Consider the following 23,280-nt stretch of genomic DNA (forward strand, 5'->3'; position numbering starts at 1 on the left):
AAAGTGTTACACAAGAAAGGACTTTGGATAAAAATCTGCCATATACCTATTACAATGTGCCCATACCCTCACATCCCAAAGACCCTACAGAAAGCAAAGAAAATATAGCTATTGGAAAGGTGATAGAAATTAAAATTAAAAATACATTAAACCAGCTTCCAAAACTCTGAAGTCTTTTTGGATCTATTTTTTTAAGTGTAATGTCACATTTTTTCATGAATAAAAATAAAAACAAAACATAATCAAAATCTGTACATTGCATGCCATGAAGAGAACTACCACAATAACAACAAATGGCAATACCTTTGAACCTCAAAATATTGTGTATTCAAACATTAACAGGCAAACATTTAAAGAATATAAAATCCATTCCACCTTGGTGATACAGAAGCACAGATCCCTTTCCTTCTCTCTGCTCCTCCCTGCTAGAAGCAAAGTGATAAAGGTTTAACAATAAGGATAAATAAATACACACACCTAAAACTATTTTCTTTAGCAACAGCCTTTCTTGCTTACCCAACCTCCTTTCTCCACATAGAGTCCATTTTTGTTAAACAGAAATTTTGATGAAACATAAAGTGTGATATCAGAGATCCAAAACACATGTTTAAATGACAATTGATGCTCCCTGGAAAAGTGATAATTGATGATTCCTGAGTGGGGCAAGGATCCTAAAAGCATATGACTTAACTGAGTATACAATGTAAGGGGAGAGCAAATCAGAAAGACTGAGGACCAGAGAAATGATCTTAGACTGGGACTGAGAGAAAGAAAGGAGACATGAGGTGGCTGGTGAACTTGAGAGAAAAATCCATGATCCTGAGAGAGCCTATTAAGTTTTGATAGTGGCACTATTTCCGATAACCAACCTAGATGTCCACTGACAGCTGAATGGATAAAGAAGCTGTGGTACATGTACACAAGGGAATATTCAGTTCAGTTCAGTTCAGTCGCTCAGTCATGTCCGACTCTTTGTGACCCCATGAATCGCAGCACGCCAGGCCTCCCTGTCCATCACTAACTCCTGGAGTTCACTCAGACTCATATGCATCGAGTCAGTGATGCCATTCAGTCATCTCATCCTCTGTACATGTTCATAGCACTATTTGAAAATTGTATTGGACTTATTTTGGCTTTTATATTCAGAAGGATATTCTTTTTATATTTATTTTTAATTAATTAATGATTGGTTTACAATATTGGTTTGATTTGTCATACATCAACATGAATTAACCATAGGTGTGCATTTGTCCCCTCTCTCTTGAATCTCCCTCTCACCTGTGAACTAGAATTTAGCCTCAATTCATTGACAGATTAATGCTGAAAAATCATGAAATTACATGATTTCAGTCTGAGTTTTCTCTTAATGGATTATTAAGTATCTATACTGAAACAAAGAATATGTGTGTATATATATATGCATACATATATACACACATATAGATGTATGTATATAGATATAAAGAGAGAATTAATTTCTTATAGACTTTGAAAATTATGTCCAAGATATTTTCATTACAGAAAATGTTGACACCTTTATACACTAAAATTCAACTCTGACTTAATATTTACTTCAGAAGCTCAAGAATAAAAATACACCATGTATGTAAATTTCATGGTTCTTTAAAATACACTTATGCTAAAAACATGATACAGAGTCAGTTTCCATTTCATTAGAAACTCCATGTTTTCAAGGACACTGCATTGAAACATAAGGTTGTTTATGTCAAGTATATATTCAAATCAAATGAAAGCTATGTTTTAACAGAAACTGACAACACCAAACGTCTGTGATTTGCATTCTATATTTATTTTAATTACTTTAAATGAGATTATCAAAAAATGCTTCACAAGATCGAAACTTAAAAGTTCAAAATCATAGAGGCTGGTGCAGTCCACCCACTATCATTCTGAAGCCAAGAAACATTAAATATCTTCCACAAGTTCACACAGAAAGAATGGAAATGCTGAGAACAAAAACTAAGTTTTCTGGTTTATAATCAGCTGCCTTTTTTTTTTTACCACATAAATTATCATATTAACCCACACATTTTTCCTGATGAGACAACTAATAATAAGCAATGTGGTATAAATTTAGTACACATCATAGCATCAGAACAGAAGTTAATCAGCACACTGTGGTGAGGGGTTTCAGGAGGTAGAGAAAATCTGAGTGTTCTCTAGAATCCAAGGGCAAGAGAGATTTAACTTTGAGATAAAGAAGATAGAGAAGATTCATGCTCAAATGTTTGCTTTTTTAAAAGGAAAAGAATTAAGGCTGGCTCTAGGCAATATTTTAAAGTATAATTCACCACTTAAGGTCATTTCTTATCTCACATAATTTGTTCTCATATTCTGTGATCTCTCTTATCAACACTTTTGCCAGCATCTTCTTTTAATGTTTCCTTGCCCCTCTTTATTAAACCTCCCATTTTTCAGAGTGAGTTTTTTTTTTCATAAAAAATCAATATTTATTTCATAAAAAATCAACATAGTTATGATATAACTGGTATCACTAGTTATAGTGATACCAGCTTTTCTTAAAACTTTTGGGACTTTTTTGTCCCAGTGAATCTCTATATGATGGTTTCTAAAGCAGTACTGGAGACAAAGAATAGGACATAATTTCTTTACTCAAATCATAATACCTGGTGTGTAAATACATGTAAATGTATATAAAATGGATCCAAGGCAAATAGAAAAATATGAAGAGTTGATAAGTCCTCTTCCCAGAGATAAACATATTGGTTACAAATATTTAAAGAACCATTTATAATATATGATTGCCATGAAGAATAAACTTCTCAGTATATTACTCTTTTTCTCATTTATTCGTTTAGAAAATATTTATTGAGTACTCAAAATGGCAAGAACTCTGCTAAATGCTCAAACAAATGGATGTCTGAGAGGAAGGCTGAGAGACTAACTTAAATGATTAACATTAAATCAAAATAATTATATATTTTAAATACAAAAGTAAACTGTGTTCATATATGTATCTGGTGTCTACTGATTTTTGTTCTCTGATGTCCTATGGTCATATTTATATAAATAACAATATAAACCATATCTCACAACTTTAAGGACTTTTAATTTTTCAAATGTTCTCCAAAAATAATTGATTAAAATTTTTGTGTTGAAACTCTAGGAAAATATTTGATACAAGTGTGTGAGTAGGGGGAATCTTTAGTCACCTAAGGCCCTGCTCTTTAAAGTGCTGGTTTTTCAACTAGTAACAACATCATCATCTGGGAACTTATTAGAAATTCAGAAATCCATCCTAGACTTACTGAATCAGAAACAAGATTTTATCCAAATTCCTCAGGTGACTAGTATCACATTCAAGTTGGAGAAGCACTCACTGATCTAAGACCAGATCTGGAATGGCCATATTTATCCCATATTTGCAAACATTTCCATGCAAGGTGCAAAACACACAAAATCAAGATTTATACTTTATTTATAACTTTATGAAAAAGTTATACTTTATTTTAATGTTAATAAAAATGTACCCTGAATTTCTACTAATTCAGTATAGTACATCCATTAATACTAAGACAGAATTTCAAGGGGCATTCAGGGTATTCTGGGAATTTAGACTTTATGACAGCCATCCATTTATGACTCCACACATTCATAAGTTTCCACATTTATCTTTGAATTAAAGACAACTGACCAGCCATTAAATTTACCACTTGTAGGTTTCAATTTCAGAAGTAAACCCTGATCTAGCCTAGATATATTCCTCAAAATTTCCTTACAAATATCCCTTATCATTTTTTCTTTTTTTTTCATATTTCAACGAAGGTCAATGTGTCATTTCTACACATACTCCTATGTTTTTGGTATAATTTTGTTTTTTCATCACCAGGAACTCAAACAGAAGAAAGAAAATTTTGGTAATGTTCTTCCCACTCATCTTCTCTATAAGATCTGAGTTTAAATATATAGATTCCTATATGCACTTCTCCAGATCACTTTTTGCCCCACCTAAACTACTGAATATGACTTTTCAGGGCAAGACCTTTTTTTCATTCCCCCAACCTTCTCTCCTCTTTCCATGTTTATCTTTTACTTTATTGCTGGCCAGGAAAAAAATGTAATAATATTGCTCATCTCTTCTGGCCACACGTAAGTCAGCAGTCACTTATCCTTGGAGGAAGAGGATGCAGTCACAGTATTAACACAATAAATGATCTTAATGAAGAACATTCAAACCAGCATGTAATTCTGTCATCTCTGCTTTTCTTAGACAGCATCTTTCTCCATCTGTTCTTAGTTTAGAGACAAAATGTGCTCTAGATAAATTTAGAATCTGTGGGAATGGATGTGTAGGAGTTCAAAGACCAGCCTCCTGGATGGATTGTCAGAAACTAGGAAATATGAAAAGCTCCTTCTTTTACACACCATAAGGGAAAACAAAGCAGAATCAAAAACTCTCATCTATGGGAACCCCATATGTGGCATCACAGAGTATATCACTCCAGAATTTCCTCTTCTTATCTTCTCTGAATCAAAGAGTGAGCCCCCAAATTTTACATCTTATTTTACTTCTCAAGAGCTTAGATCTCTCATTTCTCTTAAAATATAGCTGGGGAATCAGTTGCACTTTCCAAAGCACTCTTTCCATCACATTCCAACTCTGTTAATTGCTATTTCCAAAGACGCAGACTTTTTCAAATTAACGATTTTGCTATAAGTATCTATATGGAAATAGGAAATTCCAAATAAAAAAACATAAGAATGCTGTACTTTTTTTGTGTGTGTGTGATTCCTGGTCTATAGCTTCCTGTTCTTGTTGTTGCTATTGTTGTTCAGTTGCTAAGTCACGTCTGACTCTTTGAAACCCCATGGACTGCAGCACATCAGGCTTCCCTGTCCTTCACTATCTTCCAGAGTTTGCTCAAATTCATGTCCATCGAGTTGATGATGCCATCTAACTATCTCATCCTCTGCCACCCTCTTCTTCTTTTGCCTTCAATCTTTCCTAGCATCAGGTTCTTTTCCAACTCTTTGCAGCAGTTGGCCAAAGTACTGGAACTTCAGCTTCAGCGTTAGTCCTTCCAATGAATATTCAGGGTTGATTTCTTACAGGATTTACTGGTTTGATCTCCTCGTAATCCAAGGGGCTCTCAAGGGTTTTATACAACACCACAGTTCAAAAGCCTCAATCTTCAGTGCTCAGCCTTCCTTATGATCCAACTCTCACATCTGCACATCTACTGGAAGAACTGTAGCTTTGATTATATGGACCTTTGTCAGCAAAGTGATATCTTTGCTTCTTAATACACTCTCTAGGTTTATCATAGTTTTCCTACCAAAGAGCAAGCATCTTTTAATTCTATGGCTGCAGTTATCCTCCACAGTGATTTTGGAGCCCAAGAAAAGAAAATTGGTCACTACTTCCACTTTTTCCCCCTTCTATTTGCCATGAAGGATGGGACCGGATGCCATGATCTGAGTTGTTTAAAGGTTGAGTATAAATTCTTAGTCTCACCTAAACAGAAAATAAAGTCCTGCAGTATTTTACCCACCATTTTTATTCTCCTAACATAGATTCTTGATAAATGTTCCATTTCCTTATATGTTTACTCCATATTACATACATTACACATCCATAGTACTCTCTACCCATTCTAAGAATGCTATTGAAACAGGAAAATTGTCTTTCTATTATTTCCAATAAATAACCATTTGTGTTCTCTATAAACTAATTAGATTGAGTTTGCTAATCTCTGTCTTCAGTGTTGTTTTTGTCTGCCTACCTATCATGTCAAAGATGCATGAAATATGCTAAACACGACAATCATTAAAATTGCACCATGAGTTTTGAAGGATTTTGGTGGTAAATCCTCTTTTAATAAAGTTGAAAATATTAGGAAAATGCTAACAGATTGGAGTAAAAAATATAACCAATCTTTTTACATCATTAAGTCTTAAACAGACAACAAAGCATATTTAGTATCCACCATACACAAGACATTGCACTATGTAATGCAGGGATTTCAAAACAAATAAGACTGAGTTCTATAAAACATAATATGAAAAAAGAAATAAGGCACACAACAATTTTGATAGAAGACATCATTTGATAAAAGTACTAATAGGGTGTGACAAAAAAAAAAAAAAGACAAATGGAGGCCAAGGGCAGAGATCACTTCTAGCCAGATGGATTAAAAATGTCCCCAAAGACACAGTGAAGTCTTGAAGGGTGAGTAAAATTATGACAGAGAAAAATAGAGAGAATATATTTTATGAGTGACAAGGCAATAAAACATTGGCTTGTTCAGGAAAAGAGTTTTATAATTTGTTTGGTATATAGTTGTTCATAGTGTGTTTGGGTGATGATTACTTTCAAGTAAACGGATCACCATGGGCTTGACTGTGTCCCTCTAAAATTCTGTGAAGTCCAAACCCCAATACCTCAGAGTGTGATTATGCATTTTTGGAGACAGGACCTTAAAACAATAAGTTAAAACCGGCCCATTTAGACTTGATTTTAAGATCTAACTCAAACTTGCTGTGCTGTGCTTAGTCACTCAGTTGTGTCCGACACTTTGTGACCCCATGGACTGTCGCCTGCCAGGTTCCTCTGTACAGGGAATCTTCCAGGCAAGAATACTGGAGTGGTTGCCACTTCCTACTCCAGGAGATCTTCCCTACCCAGGAACTGAAACCCCATATCTCATGTCGTAATAAGTAAACGAAATACAAGCACACAGAAGAGACATTAGGGGTGCACGAGAACAGAGAAAAGTCTGAGTGAAGAAGTAAGAAGAAGGCGCCATCCTCAAGCCAAGGAAGGGGCCTCAGGAGAAAACAAACTTGCTGACACCTTATCTTGGACTTCCAGCCTCTAAAACTGGAAAAAAATAAATTTCTGTTGTTTAAGCCTCACAATCTGGGGCATTTTGTTATGGCAGTCCTAGAAGACTAATGTAGGAATGTAATGGAATAATAAAAATTGATGCACCTTTGATTCACCTTTGAAAATCATCACATATGTATACACTTTCTTTTAAAGCATTTGCCGTTACTGTATGTCTCAGCTGGTTATTACCATGAAAACCCCCAACACTGGCCCCTTGTCCTATCTGTAATTCATCACCTAATTTTCACCAAAACACTCCAAATATTCAGTTCAGTTCAGTGAAGTTCAGTTCAGTCGCTCAGTTGTATCCGACTCTTTGTGACCCATGAATCGCAGCACGCCAGGCCTCCCTGTCCATCACCAAATCCCAGAGTTCACTCAAACTCATGTCCATCGAGTCAGTGATGCCATCCAGCCATCTCATTCTCTCATTCTCTGTCGTTCCCTTCTCCTCCCGCCCCCAGTCCCTCCCAGCATCAGAGTCTTTTCCAGTGAGTCAACTCGTCGCATGAGGTGGCCAAAGTGTTGGAGCTTCAGCTTTAGCATCAGTACTTCCAATAAACACCCAGGACTGATCTCCTTTAGAATGGACTGGTTGGATCTCCTTGCTGTCCAAGAGACTCTCAAGAGTCTTCTCCAACACCACAGTTCAAAAGCATCGATTCTTCGGCGATCAGCTTTCTTCACAGTCCAACTCTCACATCCATACATGACCATGGGAAAAACCATAGACTTGACTAGACAGACCTTGGTTGGCAAATAATGTCTCTGCTTTTTAATATGCTATCTAGGTTGGTCATAACTTTCCTTCCAAGGAGTAAGCGTCTTTTAATTTCAAGGCTGCAAACACCATCTGTAGTGCTTTTAGAGCCCCTAAAGCACAAAATAAAGTCTGACACTGTTTCCACTGTTTCCCCATCTATTTCCCATGAAGTGATGGGACCAGATGCCATGATCTTTGTTTTCTGAATGTTGAGCTTCAAGCCAACTTTTTCACTCTCCTCTTTCACTTTCATCAAGAGGCTTTTGAGTTCCTCTTCACTTTCTGCCATAAGGGTGATGTCATCTGCATATCTGAGGTTATTGATATTTCTCCTGGCAATCTTGATTCCAGCTTGTGCTTCTTCCAGCCCAGCATATCTCATGATGTACTCTGCATAGAAGTTAAATAAGCAGGGTGACAATATACAGCCTTGACATACTCCTTTTCCTATTTGGAACCAGTCTGTTGTTCCATGTCCAGTTCTATCTGTTGCTTCCAGATCTACATATAGATTTCTCAAGAAGCTGGTCAGGTGGTCTGGTATTCCCATCTCTTTCATGGTTGGGAATTGGAATGAAAACTGACCTTTTCCAGTCCTGTGGCCACTGCTGAGTTTTCCAAATTTGCTGGCATATTGAGTGCAGCACTTTCACAGCATCATCTTTCAGGATTTGAAATAGCTCAATTGGAATTCCATCACCTCCACTAGCTTTGTTCATAGTGATGCTCTCTAAGGCCCACTTGACTTCACATTCCAAGATGTCTGGCTCCAGGTGAGTGATCATGCCATCGTGATTATCTTGGTCGTGAAGATTTTTTTTATACAGTTCTTCTGTGTATTCCTGCCACCTCTTCTTAATATCTTCTGCTTCTGTTAGGTCCATACAATTTTTGTCCTTTATCGAGCCCATTTTTGCATGAAATGTTCCCTTAGTATCTCCAATTTTCATGAAGAGATCTCTAGTCTTTCCCATTCTCTTGTTTTCTTCTATTTCTTTGCATTGATCACTGAGGAAGGCTTTCTTATCTCTCCTTGCTATTCTTTGGAACTCTGCATTCAGATGCTTATATCTTTCCTTTTCTCCTTTGCTTTTTGCTTCTCTTCTTTTCACAGCTGTTTGTAAGGCCTCCTCAGACAGCCATTTTGCCTTTTTGCATTTCTTTTCCATGAGGATGGTCTTGATCCCTGTCTCCTGTACAATGTCACAAACCTCCTTCCATAGTTCATCAGGCACTCTGTCTATCAGATCTAAAACCATCTAAACCTAGCATCATTCCAACCTCATCAGATCTACCATAAAAAGAGAAAAATAAATATCATAAAATAACACATGTAAAAGATTCTGCCTGCAATGTGGGAGACCTGGGTTTGATCCCTGGGTTGGGAAGATTACCCAGAGAAGGGAATGGCTACCCACTCCAGTATTCTTGCCTGGAGAATTCCATGGACAGCAGAGTCTGACAAGCTACAGTCCATGGGTCACAAAGAGTTGCACATTACTGAGCAACTTTCACTTTCATGGAATCTAGGAGGATACTGTAGATGTGAGAGTTGGAACATAAATAAGGCAGAGCAAGAAGAACGGATGCTTCTGAACTGTGGTGTTGGAGAAGAATCTTGAGAGTCCCTTGGACTGCAAGAAGATCAAATCAGTCAATAGTAAAGGAACTCAATCCTGAATGTGGATTTGAAGGACCGATGCTGAAGCTGAAGTCCCAAGCCAACTCATTAGAAAAAACTCTGATGCTGGGAAAGAATGAAGGCAGGAGGAGAAGGGGACGACAGAAGACAAGATGATTAGATGGCATCACCAACTCAATGGACATGAGTTTGAGCCAGCTCTGGGAGTTGGTGATGGACAGAGAAGTCTGGTGTGCTGCAGTCCATGGGGTTGCAAAGAGTCAGACACAACAACAAGAAAGATGGTACTGAAGAATCTGTTCACAGAGCAGCAGTGGAGACACAGACATAGAGGACAGACTTGTGGACAACGGTGGGGAGGAAGAAGGAGAGTGGGAGATAAATGCAGAGAGTAGCATGGATGTATATACATTAATATTTGTAAATAGATAGCCAGTGGGAATTTGCTGTATGACTCAGGAAACTCAAACTGGTGCTCTGTAATAATCTAGAGGGGTGGGAATGGGCAGGAGGTGGGAGGCAGATTCAAGAGGGAGGGGACACATGTACACCTATGGTTAATTCATGTTGATGTATGACAGAAATCAAACCAATATTGTAAAACAATCATAAAAAATATCTTCTAGCTCAAGAAAAGCTCACAATTATCTATACATAATGAGGATGACTTAATGGGACATATACAAAAATAAGAACAGACAATCTATTTATAGAATTATAACACAAAGCTTAATCCTAGAAGGGAAGATGAGGTCATAAGAACTCTTTACAATGTACTTGTTTGAAGGAGATTTATTAATAGTTTTGTTCTTGTTCTAGCTCCCCTACCTGCTATACCAGTTAAAGTTTCTAAAGAATAATCTGTACATTCAGCATACCTGGGGATAAGAGAGCAGCAGGGTATTAATCTATTAATACTATTCTTCTGTTGGCTTGAATTTATGTGCCATCTATTAAAAGCACATCATGCTAAAGTACAAAGAGTAGAGCATCCATGACATACAATTTAGTTTAGCCTTGGTTTCCAAAAACTCATCTGCTAATTTAATGTTCTTCTAACCTTCTAGTAGTTCTAATTTGCAAAAGCAATAACTGTATCAGAGTTGCCATGCTGACAAATATTCTTTATAAGAATTTTTTCTTTAATGGTGAGTGCATCCTTTCCCTATAAAAGGCTCCAAGTCACTTACTAAAGCTAGACCTCCTGTTTCGGTTTCATCTTCCATAGTAGCTTGGTATTCTACAAAGAGTGATATTGTATAAATATGAAAAATATAAACTATAGCCAGAAAGTATCAGAGATGTTCATTATACCATTATAAAAGCAAATGAAGAAGGAATAATTTAAAAAGGTCAAACATGGATCAATGATGAGAATGTGTCAGGGGGATGTTTCAAGCATACTTATAAACTGATGAGACTTAAACTCCTTATGATTCTAATAAAACAGCAAAGGAAGTATTTCAAGCTGTTGAATAGCAAGATGAGTGATGTTTCAAATTAGATATCAATTCTATCATATCATCTCTCATTCTTATATGTTACAGAATAAAGAAAAGTTTAAACAGTAAATCTTTTTTTTAAATGTAGATATACAAGACTGAAGACAAAGAAGACTTGGAGCACTGAATTGATAAAAGAACATTTTTATACTTCATATTACTCAATTTTCTTTCTTTTTACTGTGCAATGATTTGATGAAATCCATAAATTTTGCCTTTTATAGAAACGAAACTGACAGATATATTTGGCTACAGAAATGTTTCTGAACTAGTTCCAAAAGAGATATAGAAAAGAAAGATTTGGCTTATATATATATTTATCCTTACAGGGGTTTCAGAAACCAAATTTCTTGGCAAAGTTAAGTTTTCAAGTTAGAATTTTAAAATATCCCTCATGATACATGAATCTTCTTTTTACTAACAATATAGATATCTACTGTATTTAAGTACAGAATATTTACATTCTTACAGAGAAAAATTAAAAAGGTAAACACAAATTTTAAGCAATAAAGCTCATTAAATCATATTTTGGCAAATGCTGTTATAGTCATCAACAAACGTTTTTCAAAGAGTCACTGTAAGTGAAGCTAAGTATAAGTTTCTGGGTATATGAAGGCATCAGATTTAATATTTTAGAGTAAGACACATGAAGGAATTCCCTGTCAATCCAGTGGTTAGGACTCAGATTTCACTGCTGAGGGCGTAGGTTCTGTCCTGGTCAGGGAACTAAGATCCCCCAAGCCGCATAGCACAGCCAAAACAGAAGAGGAAAAAAAAATTTTTGAAAAAATAAGACATGTGTTCCCTATTTGCAGACAAGAGAATAATCAATTCTATCTAATTTGAGTACCAATGAATTTATTAAAGGCTGTTTAAAACCTCACAGTACTGTAGGAAGACTAACAGGTGAAATTCTAGAAATAATTTCCCAAACATCATTGCATAATCGGCCTGCTAAGAGAGAGAAGGCTGCTGCGGAGCACAGAGGTTCCCAGCTCCTGCCTCCACCCATGCCAGCAGCAAGAAGCAAGTCACACTAATGCCCCATGAATCTCAACTTCAATTCCAACTCTTGGATGCTTATGTCTGTTTTGTAAGACCTGAGTTATGCATCTTTCATTTTGTGTTATTATCTTGGGAAGGGTAATTAACTGTGAGAATATGAGGAACAATCAAAATATGGAAAAAAAAAACCCATTCGAAAAATTCTGAGTAGCCATTAATGGCAAGTGTCTACTTGTATACACAACCAACTTCCATTTCATCAGCATTGCTAGATTTTCTAAATATTTTCACTATGGTTTTATATATACATACACATATATACCCATCTAAAATTCTATAATAATTATCCATTCTGGTTTTAAGAAAACATGGGGGTTTTGAAACAGTTTAAAAAACTGGGGTACTAGGGAATGGTAGTAGAAGCCCTCATCTAGGGAAGGTCAAAATCACTTTTTCTATTAACTCTAGCTACAGTACATTATACAACCTTCCTCTCACCAACCAGTGTTAATAATGATTCCAAATATCTTAAGCTAAATAAGAGAATAATTTACTGAGTATTTTTTTAAGTAATCATTTCTATAATTTTCAATCCAGTAATAAAATATCTATGTAAATATGGCCAGTATCTGCTTTCTTACAAGTGAAGTGGCCATAATCTTTTCTTGTAAATTTTTAAATGCCTTTACCACCCACTTCTCTTGTCTACTTGTAATGATATGTACTCTGAGTCAGCTGAGATACAAATATTGATTTCAGTGGAGGAATCATTTGGAATATACTAAGAAACAAGATATGCTGGGTAATGAAAGGCAAATTTCAACTCTTCTCCCTGGACGTTGCTCTCCTAACAATATTGGTAGAGAATTATGGGAAAGTTTAAAAGATGACCACCTGCAGAAGTAGAGGATCGGCACACAGGAAATGCTCCCTAACTGCTTCTGCTTTAACTTTTCTCCTACTCAGTCCAATTCAGAAAATATTCATTGCCAGATTTTTCCTGTCAGGTGTTTGCTGGTGGTTGTGATGAGGAACCTCAGATCACTGCTCAAAAGCCATTTATGGAGGTAGAGTAAACATTTCCAAAACAGATGCTATTAGCCATGAAAGGATATATAAGCCCAGAAGTCCACTTACTGAAGAAGGAAGCAATCTTTTGCCTTCATGGAGGAGAGGGTACCTCAGCAGTGGCTTAAAGGTTAAGTAAGAGCTCAACAATTCAGAAACACATATTATATCAGGAAAATGTGATCTACTAATGTATTGTCCCTTCTAGGTAATAAAGCATAGAAAGCTTAGTAAAACATCCTGTCAACTACTGTCAACTATATAAATGCAAATCATTTTACATAGCTTTGGGCATTTCCAGCTCCTTTCCAAACACATCACACTGACTGAGATACTATTTGAGAAGCAGAAGCATAGTACTCTTAAACTACCATCAATGGGGAAAAAAGTCCTGCTTTTATCATTTATTAATAATGTGGTGGTGGCGGTTTAGTCCCTAAGTCAGGTTCAACTCTTGCGACCCCATGGACAGTAGCCAGCCAGGCTCCTCTATCCACAGGATTGCTCAGGCAAGAATACTGGAATGGGCTGTCATTTCCTTCTCCAAGGATCTTCCTGATCTAGGGATCTTCTGGACCCCAGTTGCCTGCATTTCAGGCAGTGTCCTGCATCGCAGGTGGATTCTTTACCAACTGAGCTACCAGAGAAGCCCATTTAATGTGGAAGAGAGTAAAATTTACATTGAAGAGATAACCACTCAGGGAAGAGTGACTTTCCTGCCATTCCTAGTGGTAAGTGGATAATAAGTAGATATTAAAAGTATATATTTCCTTATGCATTTTTATGATAATATATTTTCTGTATTTAATGTGATTAAAGTATGGGATGACATACAACACTGACTTGCAGGAGGCTCAGCCGTGAGGGTATAAGAATGGAAAGGTAAGAATTATTTCAAGGGAACAGTAAAAGAAATATACTACAGAAACCCAGAGACAGCAGGAAAAGTAACAGATTTTTTAATTAAGGGAATGAGAAATATAGATCATTTCTGAATGCAAAATGACAAGGTAAGCATACAGGGTTGCTTAGTATGCTTAGCATACTTAGTTGCTATGATAAGAGCAAAGTTGGGATTCCCTGGTGACTCAGTGGTAAATAATCTGCCTGCCAATGCAGGAGGCATGGGTTTGAGCCCTGGGTCAGGAAGACCCCCTGGAAAAGGGAAGGGCTACCCACTCCAGCATTTTTGCCTGGGAAACCCCATGGACCAGGGAACCTGGCGGACCAGTCCATGGGTTCACAAAAGAATCGGCACAACTGAGCAAATAACAAGTTCTTAGTGAGACTTCTTTTAAAACTAAAAAGTTGTCTCACCACTCTGAAATTTCTAGTGGTTCTGTGGTTCTGTCCTTTCTTTTACTACCCAAATTAAATATTTCAGACCCTTATCATACATGAAGTCATGTAATTCTCACAAATATTTTTTTTAGGATTTTCTTGAGTTGCTTTTGCTACTTGCCATGTCCAGTACTACCATATGTAATCCTGGGGATCCTATACTGTACAGGCCACAGGGCAGTACACACAAAGATCAGATGCTGGGCAATACCGGGAATAAATGCACACAATGGCCCTGCAGCCCCCATCTGGAAACTGCTCTGCCTGCTTCACTGTGACTCCCTGTGTGTATTGGCATGCAGCATCGCCGCACCTTCGGGTTTCTCTGGCCTACTTCCCTCCCAGACATGGACGTTCTACCTCCCCTCAGTCCTCTGGGTTCCACTAACCATTGCTGCAATCTTTAAAAATCTTGAATTTCATAGTATCCAAAGAGATCCCCCCTCCCTCCCTCTCCCACCACCCCACACACACTCATGCACACAAATACACAAAACTTAAAACTCCATACTGATAGCATGTCCAACCCCCAATGTTCCTATTGTTAACTTTTTGTTTGCTTTCCAAATAAGATTATGAAACTAACATTACAAATAAGCAAAAAAAAAAAAATTACAAATAAGCAAACTAAACAATTACAACATTATCCATAATAATGTAATAAATAATTCATGGTAGACATTGTTCCCAGAAAAGTACCTGGGCAACTCCAAAGCTACAAATTCAAGGGTTAGAATTATGTGCTATGAGTCCGTCATGATTCCATAAGATGCCAACAATATTTATTTATCCAGAATTCTAAGCCCACTGTCGTGTCCAAGATGGCATGTCAGATGATGAAATTGAGTTTCTGGGAGAAACCCAGCAATCCTGGGTAATCTCACCTTCAGTTCAGTTCAGTTCAATCACTCAGTCGTGTCCGACTCTTTGCGACCCCATGAATCACAGCACGCCAGGCCTCCCTGTCCATCACCAACTCCCGGAGTTCACTCAAACTCATGTCCAGTGAGTCGGTGATGCCATCCAGCCATCTCATTCTCTGCCGTCCCCTTCTCCTCCTGCCCACAAGCCCTCCCAGCATCAGAGTCTTTTCCAGTGAGTCAACTCATCGCATGAGGTGGCCAAAGTATAGAAGTTTCAGCTTTAGCATCAACCTTGGAGAAAACTCCAACAATTGGAGAAACAAAGGCATGTGGATACCAGCAGCCCCACTTATCTGGGTGGGCTTAACCATGAGCTTAGACTTCTGAAAAAATAAATATCGGGTGAATTTGCCAGCTTTTCTCCTTGAACTGAAGAAGACAAAGTCAAGGACACAGCCACAGTTCAGCTGGAGTGGCACAGTTGTGAGGGTGTCAACATTATGTTTGCATCTCCAGCTTGTCTGAGGCTAAGCTCAGATTTGGAAGCTGCCTGCCAAGGAGTCTGTGGTTCTAGATTCCAAACTCAATAGGAATAGATATCCTTAATTGATACTTGATAAGACTGCACTGGAGTAATTTATCAGTGTATAAAATACATAATGTACATTCATATGCTGCTCCTAAAATATTTACTGCCTCCATCAGATTTAACTAAAGAAATGCAAGTTGAAGGAATAAATGCCTACAGAAGAGAGAAGACTAAAACGATGGGTAAAGATGATCCTGGGAAGACGCCAAACCAATTCCCAAGTCAATTTGTACTTTCCAGTTGTAAATGGACACCCTTATCAGCCACCCTCACTGTGAAGGGGTCTGCTTCCCTCTGCTGGAAGCATCCAACAGCTGCACTTGCTCCAGAAATTTCTTTTCAATCACATCACCAAGGATAGTAACAGCTAACTTTAATTGAGTGCTCGCCCCATAAATCGATTTAGTACATGAAAGTGATAATAAAATGTCACTTTCCTCATGAGCATGACTAAATCTTGTTTATGACTCCTGCAGATGTGGCTTCAGTTCTGCCTGGGGTTCTCTTTGATCACAGCACATGTAATAACACACTCAAGCCAATGGAATAATAGGGTTGGATATTTAAAAAGAACTCTGTTGGCCTCTGGCCTATCTCAAATATGTGTCCACATGTTCCACTTACTCTCAAAACTTGCAATCATATGCAGAATCTCTACTTTATCAAAGGAGAAATTCTTACATTTTTTCCTTTAAATATCATATCATTTTTCTTCTTCCCATACCAATGCTTCAATAATTATTTTCTTCCATACAGAAAGGCCTTCAGGGTCTTATGGAGACCTCTTTCTTAACCAATCATATAATTACTTCCTTATAATACCTCCTATAATAATTGAAACATTGTAGCCTGATTCCTTCCATGTCTCTATGTATATATGTTTTATGTATAGATTAATTATTCACACAGATTATAAGCCAATAATAAAACATTTTTCCAAAACAAAATAATCTTATGGAGCCATCAAAATCAATTCATCGAGTTTCACATATATGATATACTATAATATTTTATGGGCCAGATTATGTAAATGTCACAATTTGAAACACAAGTTAATAAACATTCAGTGACCATGAACAGTTACTAAAGTTTCTGAATAAGTAACATATCATAATTAAGTCTGGTAGTCATTTGGATGTCTTCCACTTGTCATCAGGAAGTGAGGTGTATCCTCAGGAAGATAATTAAAAGGAAATTGTAGCACAATTTCCTAGTACAGTAATAAACACAGATAATGAATATCCAAGACAAATTGGTGCTTTGCAATTAATTTTGTTTTCCAAATAGAGACTGTGTGTCACTGAAAGCGGGTTCATTTTGGAGAGTGAAATTTCTAAGATGGAATCGATCTCTGTTGATTCACAGCAGATGGGAAAAACATGACCTTCTCAGTTATAAGATTTTCAAAGATTAATATCACATGGGGAACAGTTGATTAAAAACACAACGGTTTCAAATTTGAGAGGCCTGCCTGAGATAAATATGTGTGTGTTTGTACTCAGCCATGTCCAACTGTGTGTGACCCTATGGACTATAGCCTGCCAGACTCCTCTGGCAATTTTCCAGGCAAGAGTACTGGAGTGGGTTGTCATTTCCTTCTCCAGAAATGAATATGGACAATCTAAATAAAGCTGTGGTCCAACTTACAGAAAAGTTATGAGAATATTGTTTTGTCTCACCTGACTATTTCTTTGTCAAAACAAGCTGTTACCATTTTCTGTAAGTAACAATGCCTATTGGTGACCTTGAACTTGACTTCATTATTTTCATATTGGAACATATCAAATTTCATAGTCCACCAGGATTCAAAACAGACAAGGATTGAACCCTGGGAGATCAAAATTCAAAATGAAAAGATATCTAAAATTACTCTTACAGTCCCATCCAGAAGGCATGTGTTCTCCCTGTGAAATTTTCAGTTCTGCTATTATCTTAAAAAAGAACTATTACAACTGTAATCAAATCTTTATGTAAATAAACATAAATCATTTATAGGCTTTATACTGGCATAACTTGGCTGTTAAAATTGGCCCATGTATGCTGATACAAATAATTCTTAGAGAATCTAGAACTAAATTCTCTGAAGGAAGTTCTTTTTATTTATGATGATGGTAGTGATGGTTTAGTCACTAAGTCATGTCTGATTCTTGTGACCCCACGGACTCTAGCTAGTCAGGCTCCTCTGCCCATGGGATTCTCCAGGCAAGAATACTGGAGTGGGTTGCCATTTCCTTCTCCAATTTATGACCGTAGTATGTTATTGTTTTTCTTCTGAAGCAGTGAACTCAAGGACTATGATCTCAATATCTGGGAAATATTTAGAAATTTTTTTTCATTTTTGACAAATCTTTTAAACTTTTAATAAACTGGATTATGACAATTAAAAATGGTTTTAAAACAGCTAATAGGGAATGGAGGTTTAATATATGCACTATAGATAAATGAAGAAAAATGCATTTGGTATCTCTATTTGGAAAAATACATAACTCTTTTCTTCAACTATTTAAAATAAAAATAGAAATGCTATGAAAGAGTACATTTCTCCACTAAGTCAGTATTATTTATTTTTAAACTCAGGCTTTATTTGACTATTCGATGAATTTAAATGATGAAACCTCTTTATAAAAAGAAGTTATATATCTAGCACATTATGCACATTGTTAATGGCAAAGGAATATCTGTGTCCATAATTAAGTATCATTGTTAAAGGAAAACAGTAAGAAGAAGACTCAAATTAATACACAGTGTCTCACTTTCCAATTTGAAGTATTTTTAATAGGCTGAGATTAACAATGACTATAACCACATATGGCAGTTTGTTTGGTAAAGACTACCACAAATTGTGGCTGAATGAAAATTGTATAATTATATTCTCCTTACATTTGAGAATTAATTGAATTTTAATTAATATAACCATTTATGAAACAATCTCAAATATATGCTGCTTCTATTGCTCACTCCGCACACTCAATTAAGTGTGGGTTTCTTAAATATCCAGAAAACTTGACCCCTACTAAAATTTGACTATATTTCTTATCTATGCATGTTGCATAAATGCAGTACAAGTCTAATTATTTTAGAAAATTAAGAAATATTTCAAACATACAATGATTTTAAACAATAAGTTTCCCTTATCATCAAGAGTTAATGTGTGCTTCTATTTTGTCATTCTTTGCTTTAAATCACTTTTCTTTTTTTGGTTAAAGAAAGTAAAATTTTACCAATGTGGTTAAAAGTCATACCTAATATACCCATTACTGTCACCCTCTCTGTAGAAAGACCTAATACCTTGAAGTTATGTATAATCTACTGGTCTTTTTATAAACGTCCCATATATATGTATGTGTATCAGCTCAGTTCAGTTCAGTTCACTTGCTCAATCGTGTCCAACTCTTTGCGACCCCATGAATCACAGCACACCAGGCCTCCCTGTTCTATCACCAACTCCTGGAGTTCACTCAGACTCATGTCCATCAAGTTGGCGATGCCATCCAGCCATCTCATTCTCTGTCGTCCCCTTCTCCTCCTGCCCCCAATCCCTCCCAGCATCAGAGTCTTCTCCAGTGAGTCAACTCTTCACATGAGGTGGCCAAAGTATTGGAGTTTATATCTGTGTTTATAACAGCATGCAATATTAATTAACATATTTTATATTATAACATTCATATGAATAACACCTTACTGTACATGTCCCTTTTTTGCTTTCAATATTTCTATATTTCCAACTTGATATATGAAGGCCACATATTACAAGTTTCATTATATTCTACTTAATGTAAGTGCCATAATTTATTTCCTGAAAATGATTTCACAACATGGTCTTGTTGTAGCCTCTTACACATCCTTCAGTCTTATCTCCTTTACTTTCTGCATCTTGAGATAGTGCTAATTAATCTCTCTTTCTTGAAACACTTTTAATTTTCTGTATACCACTAGCTCCTGGGTTTCACCAGTCCCCGCTACTTTTTGTCTTAGGGCAAAGCTTTCTCCTGAACTTCAAACCTATAACTGGACATCCCACCTAGCTATCCCACTGACAGTCCAGCTGAAGACTGGATGTTCCTTGTCCAGACTCGAACCTTGTCTTGTGTTACCTGTGCCATGAACCTTGACTCTTCCATCATCCATACAACTATTCCATCACAAAATCGGTGTAAATACTTCCTATGTAAAACTTTCTATATAAAATCACTTTTCCGGCCTTTAGTCATCAAACTTTATCACCTATTTTCCACAATGAATTCTAAATGATCTTTCCAGATATCAATATGCAATTGCCTTGCCTAACGTAAGTGTTTCCATGTGACTCTTTGAATCAAGTAATCAAATCTTAACATAACTCACCAGGCCTACTAGCCTTTCAATTTCTTTACATATCTCATATTCATATTGACACAATTCTTCTCCCTCCATCAAAATATTTAAAGACGTAGAAAGTTGAAAATGGTAACTAAATATATTTGTCTTGATCTCTTAAATGTCTTTATTGAGGCCTTGGCATTCTATAACACATACAATAAAAAAAAATCTTAAAATGAGATAACCAAGTTGAATCTCATAAGCACTTAAAATGATAATGAAAGAAGATATTGAGAAATTTAATATAGCTTTTATTTTTAAATTACATTTTGTAAATTACAGAGTAAAAATCTTACTTAGAAACAAAACAGACAGGAAACACAGCATTACATGATTAATGTGTTTATGTATAACTTGTATTAATATATAAAAATCCTGCTTATTAAGTAGGTTCCTATTATATTCCTAAGAGGAACAGTGATTTTATATCACTAGAGAAAGAATTAGTGAACTGGCAGATAAAACTAAGAAAAATATCCAGAAAAGAAGCAAAAAAAGAAAGAATATGTGAAAGAGCTAGTGAGTCACTTGGAAGATAGGAGAATTCCAAAGTATATTTTATTGATCTTCTAGAAGAAGAATAAAGAAAAGTATGTAGAAAATAATACTTAGAGAGTTTTCTAGAAGTGAAAAAAACAAATATTTAGCTTGCAAAAGAACAAGTCCTGGGTAGAAAAATAAAAACAAATCCATACTACATGAATGTAGTTGAAATGCAGGATCAAAGATACAGGAAAACCTTACAATCTATGTGCGGAGGAGAGAGAAATCACCAAAATAGAAACAGCAGCTTGACAACTGGTAAAGAATCTGCCTGCAATGTAGGTGATATAGGTTCAGTCCCTGGGTCCAGAAGATCCCCTGGAGAAGGAACTGGCAACCCACTCCAGTATTCTTACCTGGAGAATTCCATGGACAGAGGAGCCTGGCAGGCTACAGTCCATGGGGTTGCAAACAGTCAGACACAACTGAGGGGCTAACACACACACACACACACACACACAGACACAGAAGATAATGAAATAATACCTTCAAAGTATATAGGAAAAATAATTCAGCAAAATAGTCTATATTCAGCTTAAATATGATTAAAGAATAATGGAAAGAAGGTAATTTTTAACATTTTAATTGCACTAATCTCTACTACAGGAACTATGAAGTGAACTGAAGTGCAGTCGCTCAATCGTGTCCGACTCTTTGCAACCCTGTGGACTGTAGCCCGCCAGGCTCCTCTGTCCATGGGATTTTCCAAGCAAGAGTACTGGAGTGGGCTGCCATTTCCTTCCCCAGGGGATCTTCCTAACCCAGGGATCGAACCGAGTTCTCCCGCATTGTAGGCAGACGCTTTATCGTCTGAGTCACTATAAAGGTATATATTAATATTTCATCATGGAATAAATTTCCTGAAGAAAACAGTGATAGTTAAGAAATGATGATGATAAAGAAATGAATAAAATTTGTGTATACCCAGTTGGACTGTGAAGAAAGCTGATCGCCGAAGAATTGATGGTTTTGAACTGTGGTGCTGGAGAAGACTCTTGAGAGTCCCTTGGACTGCAAGGAGATCCAACCAGTCCATTCTAGAGGAGATCAATCCTGGGTGTTCATTGGAAGGACTGATGCTAAAGCTGAAACTCCAATACTTTGGCCACCTCATGCGAAGAGCTGACTCAACTGGAAAAGACTCTGATGCTGGGAAGGATTGGGGGTGGGAGGAAACGGGGACGACAGAGAATGAGATGGCTGGATGGCATCACCAACTCGATGGACTTGAGTTTGAGTGAACTCCGGGAATTGGTGATGGACAGGGAGGCCTGGCGTGCTGTGATTCATGGGGTCGCAAAGAGTCAGACACAACTGAGTGACTGAACTGAAATAAGCATTGACAATAAAAGTAATAACAGTAATTTAAAATGGCAATGATAATAACAATACTAATGATGATTTACGTGCCTAATTAAATATCAAGGTGAAAGAAAAATACTCAAAATGATGAGGAATATGAAATAATAACAAAATATGAGAGCATCACAATAGAGGGTTTTAAAATACCTGGGGAGGAATATAAAGACTGATAAATTTGACCATATTTAAATTTAAAATTGCTCCAAACTCAACTCTTATATAAATAATTATATATGATATTAAGCACAACAAATATAGTTTTGGCATCATTTAAATGACGTTGCTCAATAGATGTTAAGCAGCATGAAATTTTACTTAACTTAGATGAATTTAAAATAAATCACAGTTTTCTGAATTATGATTAGAACAGTGCTTTGCTCATAGCATATAGTCAGTAAATATTTTAAGTGAATGAATATTTTAAAATGCCTTAAACAATCCATTTAATAGCAAAAATAATGAATAAAAAGTTATATCTTAAAATATAGATAACATTATCATTTTACTTTTTGTTTTTGTCCTTGATCCTTTTACTAACACTAATTATAAATATTACTTTTTGGAGCTTTCATTTTATACCAAATTTGTACATGCCATATTTTTTTATTGAAAACTGAGATATCTAAGTTTCACTTTAAGGAACTCTAGCTATTTTCAATTCCAGTGATAATTTCTGGCACCGGTTAAAACCAAAAATATTAATAAAAGAGATTCTGGTGATATTAGAGTAATGAATTATATTATGATTTTTAAAAGCAGTGGAATAAATCTGATGATACAATTGAAAAATTTTCAGCAAACAAAGCATACTGAAATGAAAAATGTGTGAATAAAATAAACAACAATATTATTACTCATTGCTGCTCAGTTTTCTAATAATGCTAAGCTAGATACCAAGTAATGAAACTTTACCTTTTTGGGAATCTAATAACTCTTACTGATCTAAAGCACAGATTTTTAAATGATCTCCATCATTTTTTATTGGCGTGATGAATTATGAAATAACTTTATTATAATGAGTTATTCTACTTCATCAGCATTTCTATCTTGAAGATAAAATTAAATATCTGCTTCTAGTATAGAGACATGGATTTATCAATCCTTTGCTTTTCAAATTAGTAAAGGTTTCTCTAAGTTAAATCTATTGCTATATTTTTCATTTACTTTCTTAATTTTTGTTATTTTTAAAGAGAAAATATGAATAAAATACTGGTAAAATGTTTGTGAATTACTAAATCCTATAAAATAAAATAGGAATTGACTTGATAAGGATGCATTCTTTCCTGCTCCTGTTTTATGGGCTGGAATATGTTAGATATCCCTCCAGAAATCATATATGCCTCACAAAATATTTGATTTTAAAACGCTATAG

This window comes from Moschus berezovskii, chromosome 1 (genome assembly GCF_049115385.1).
Source record: "Moschus berezovskii isolate FMDL1 chromosome 1, NW_MosBer_1.0, whole genome shotgun sequence".
NCBI lineage: Eukaryota > Metazoa > Chordata > Mammalia > Artiodactyla > Moschidae > Moschus > Moschus berezovskii.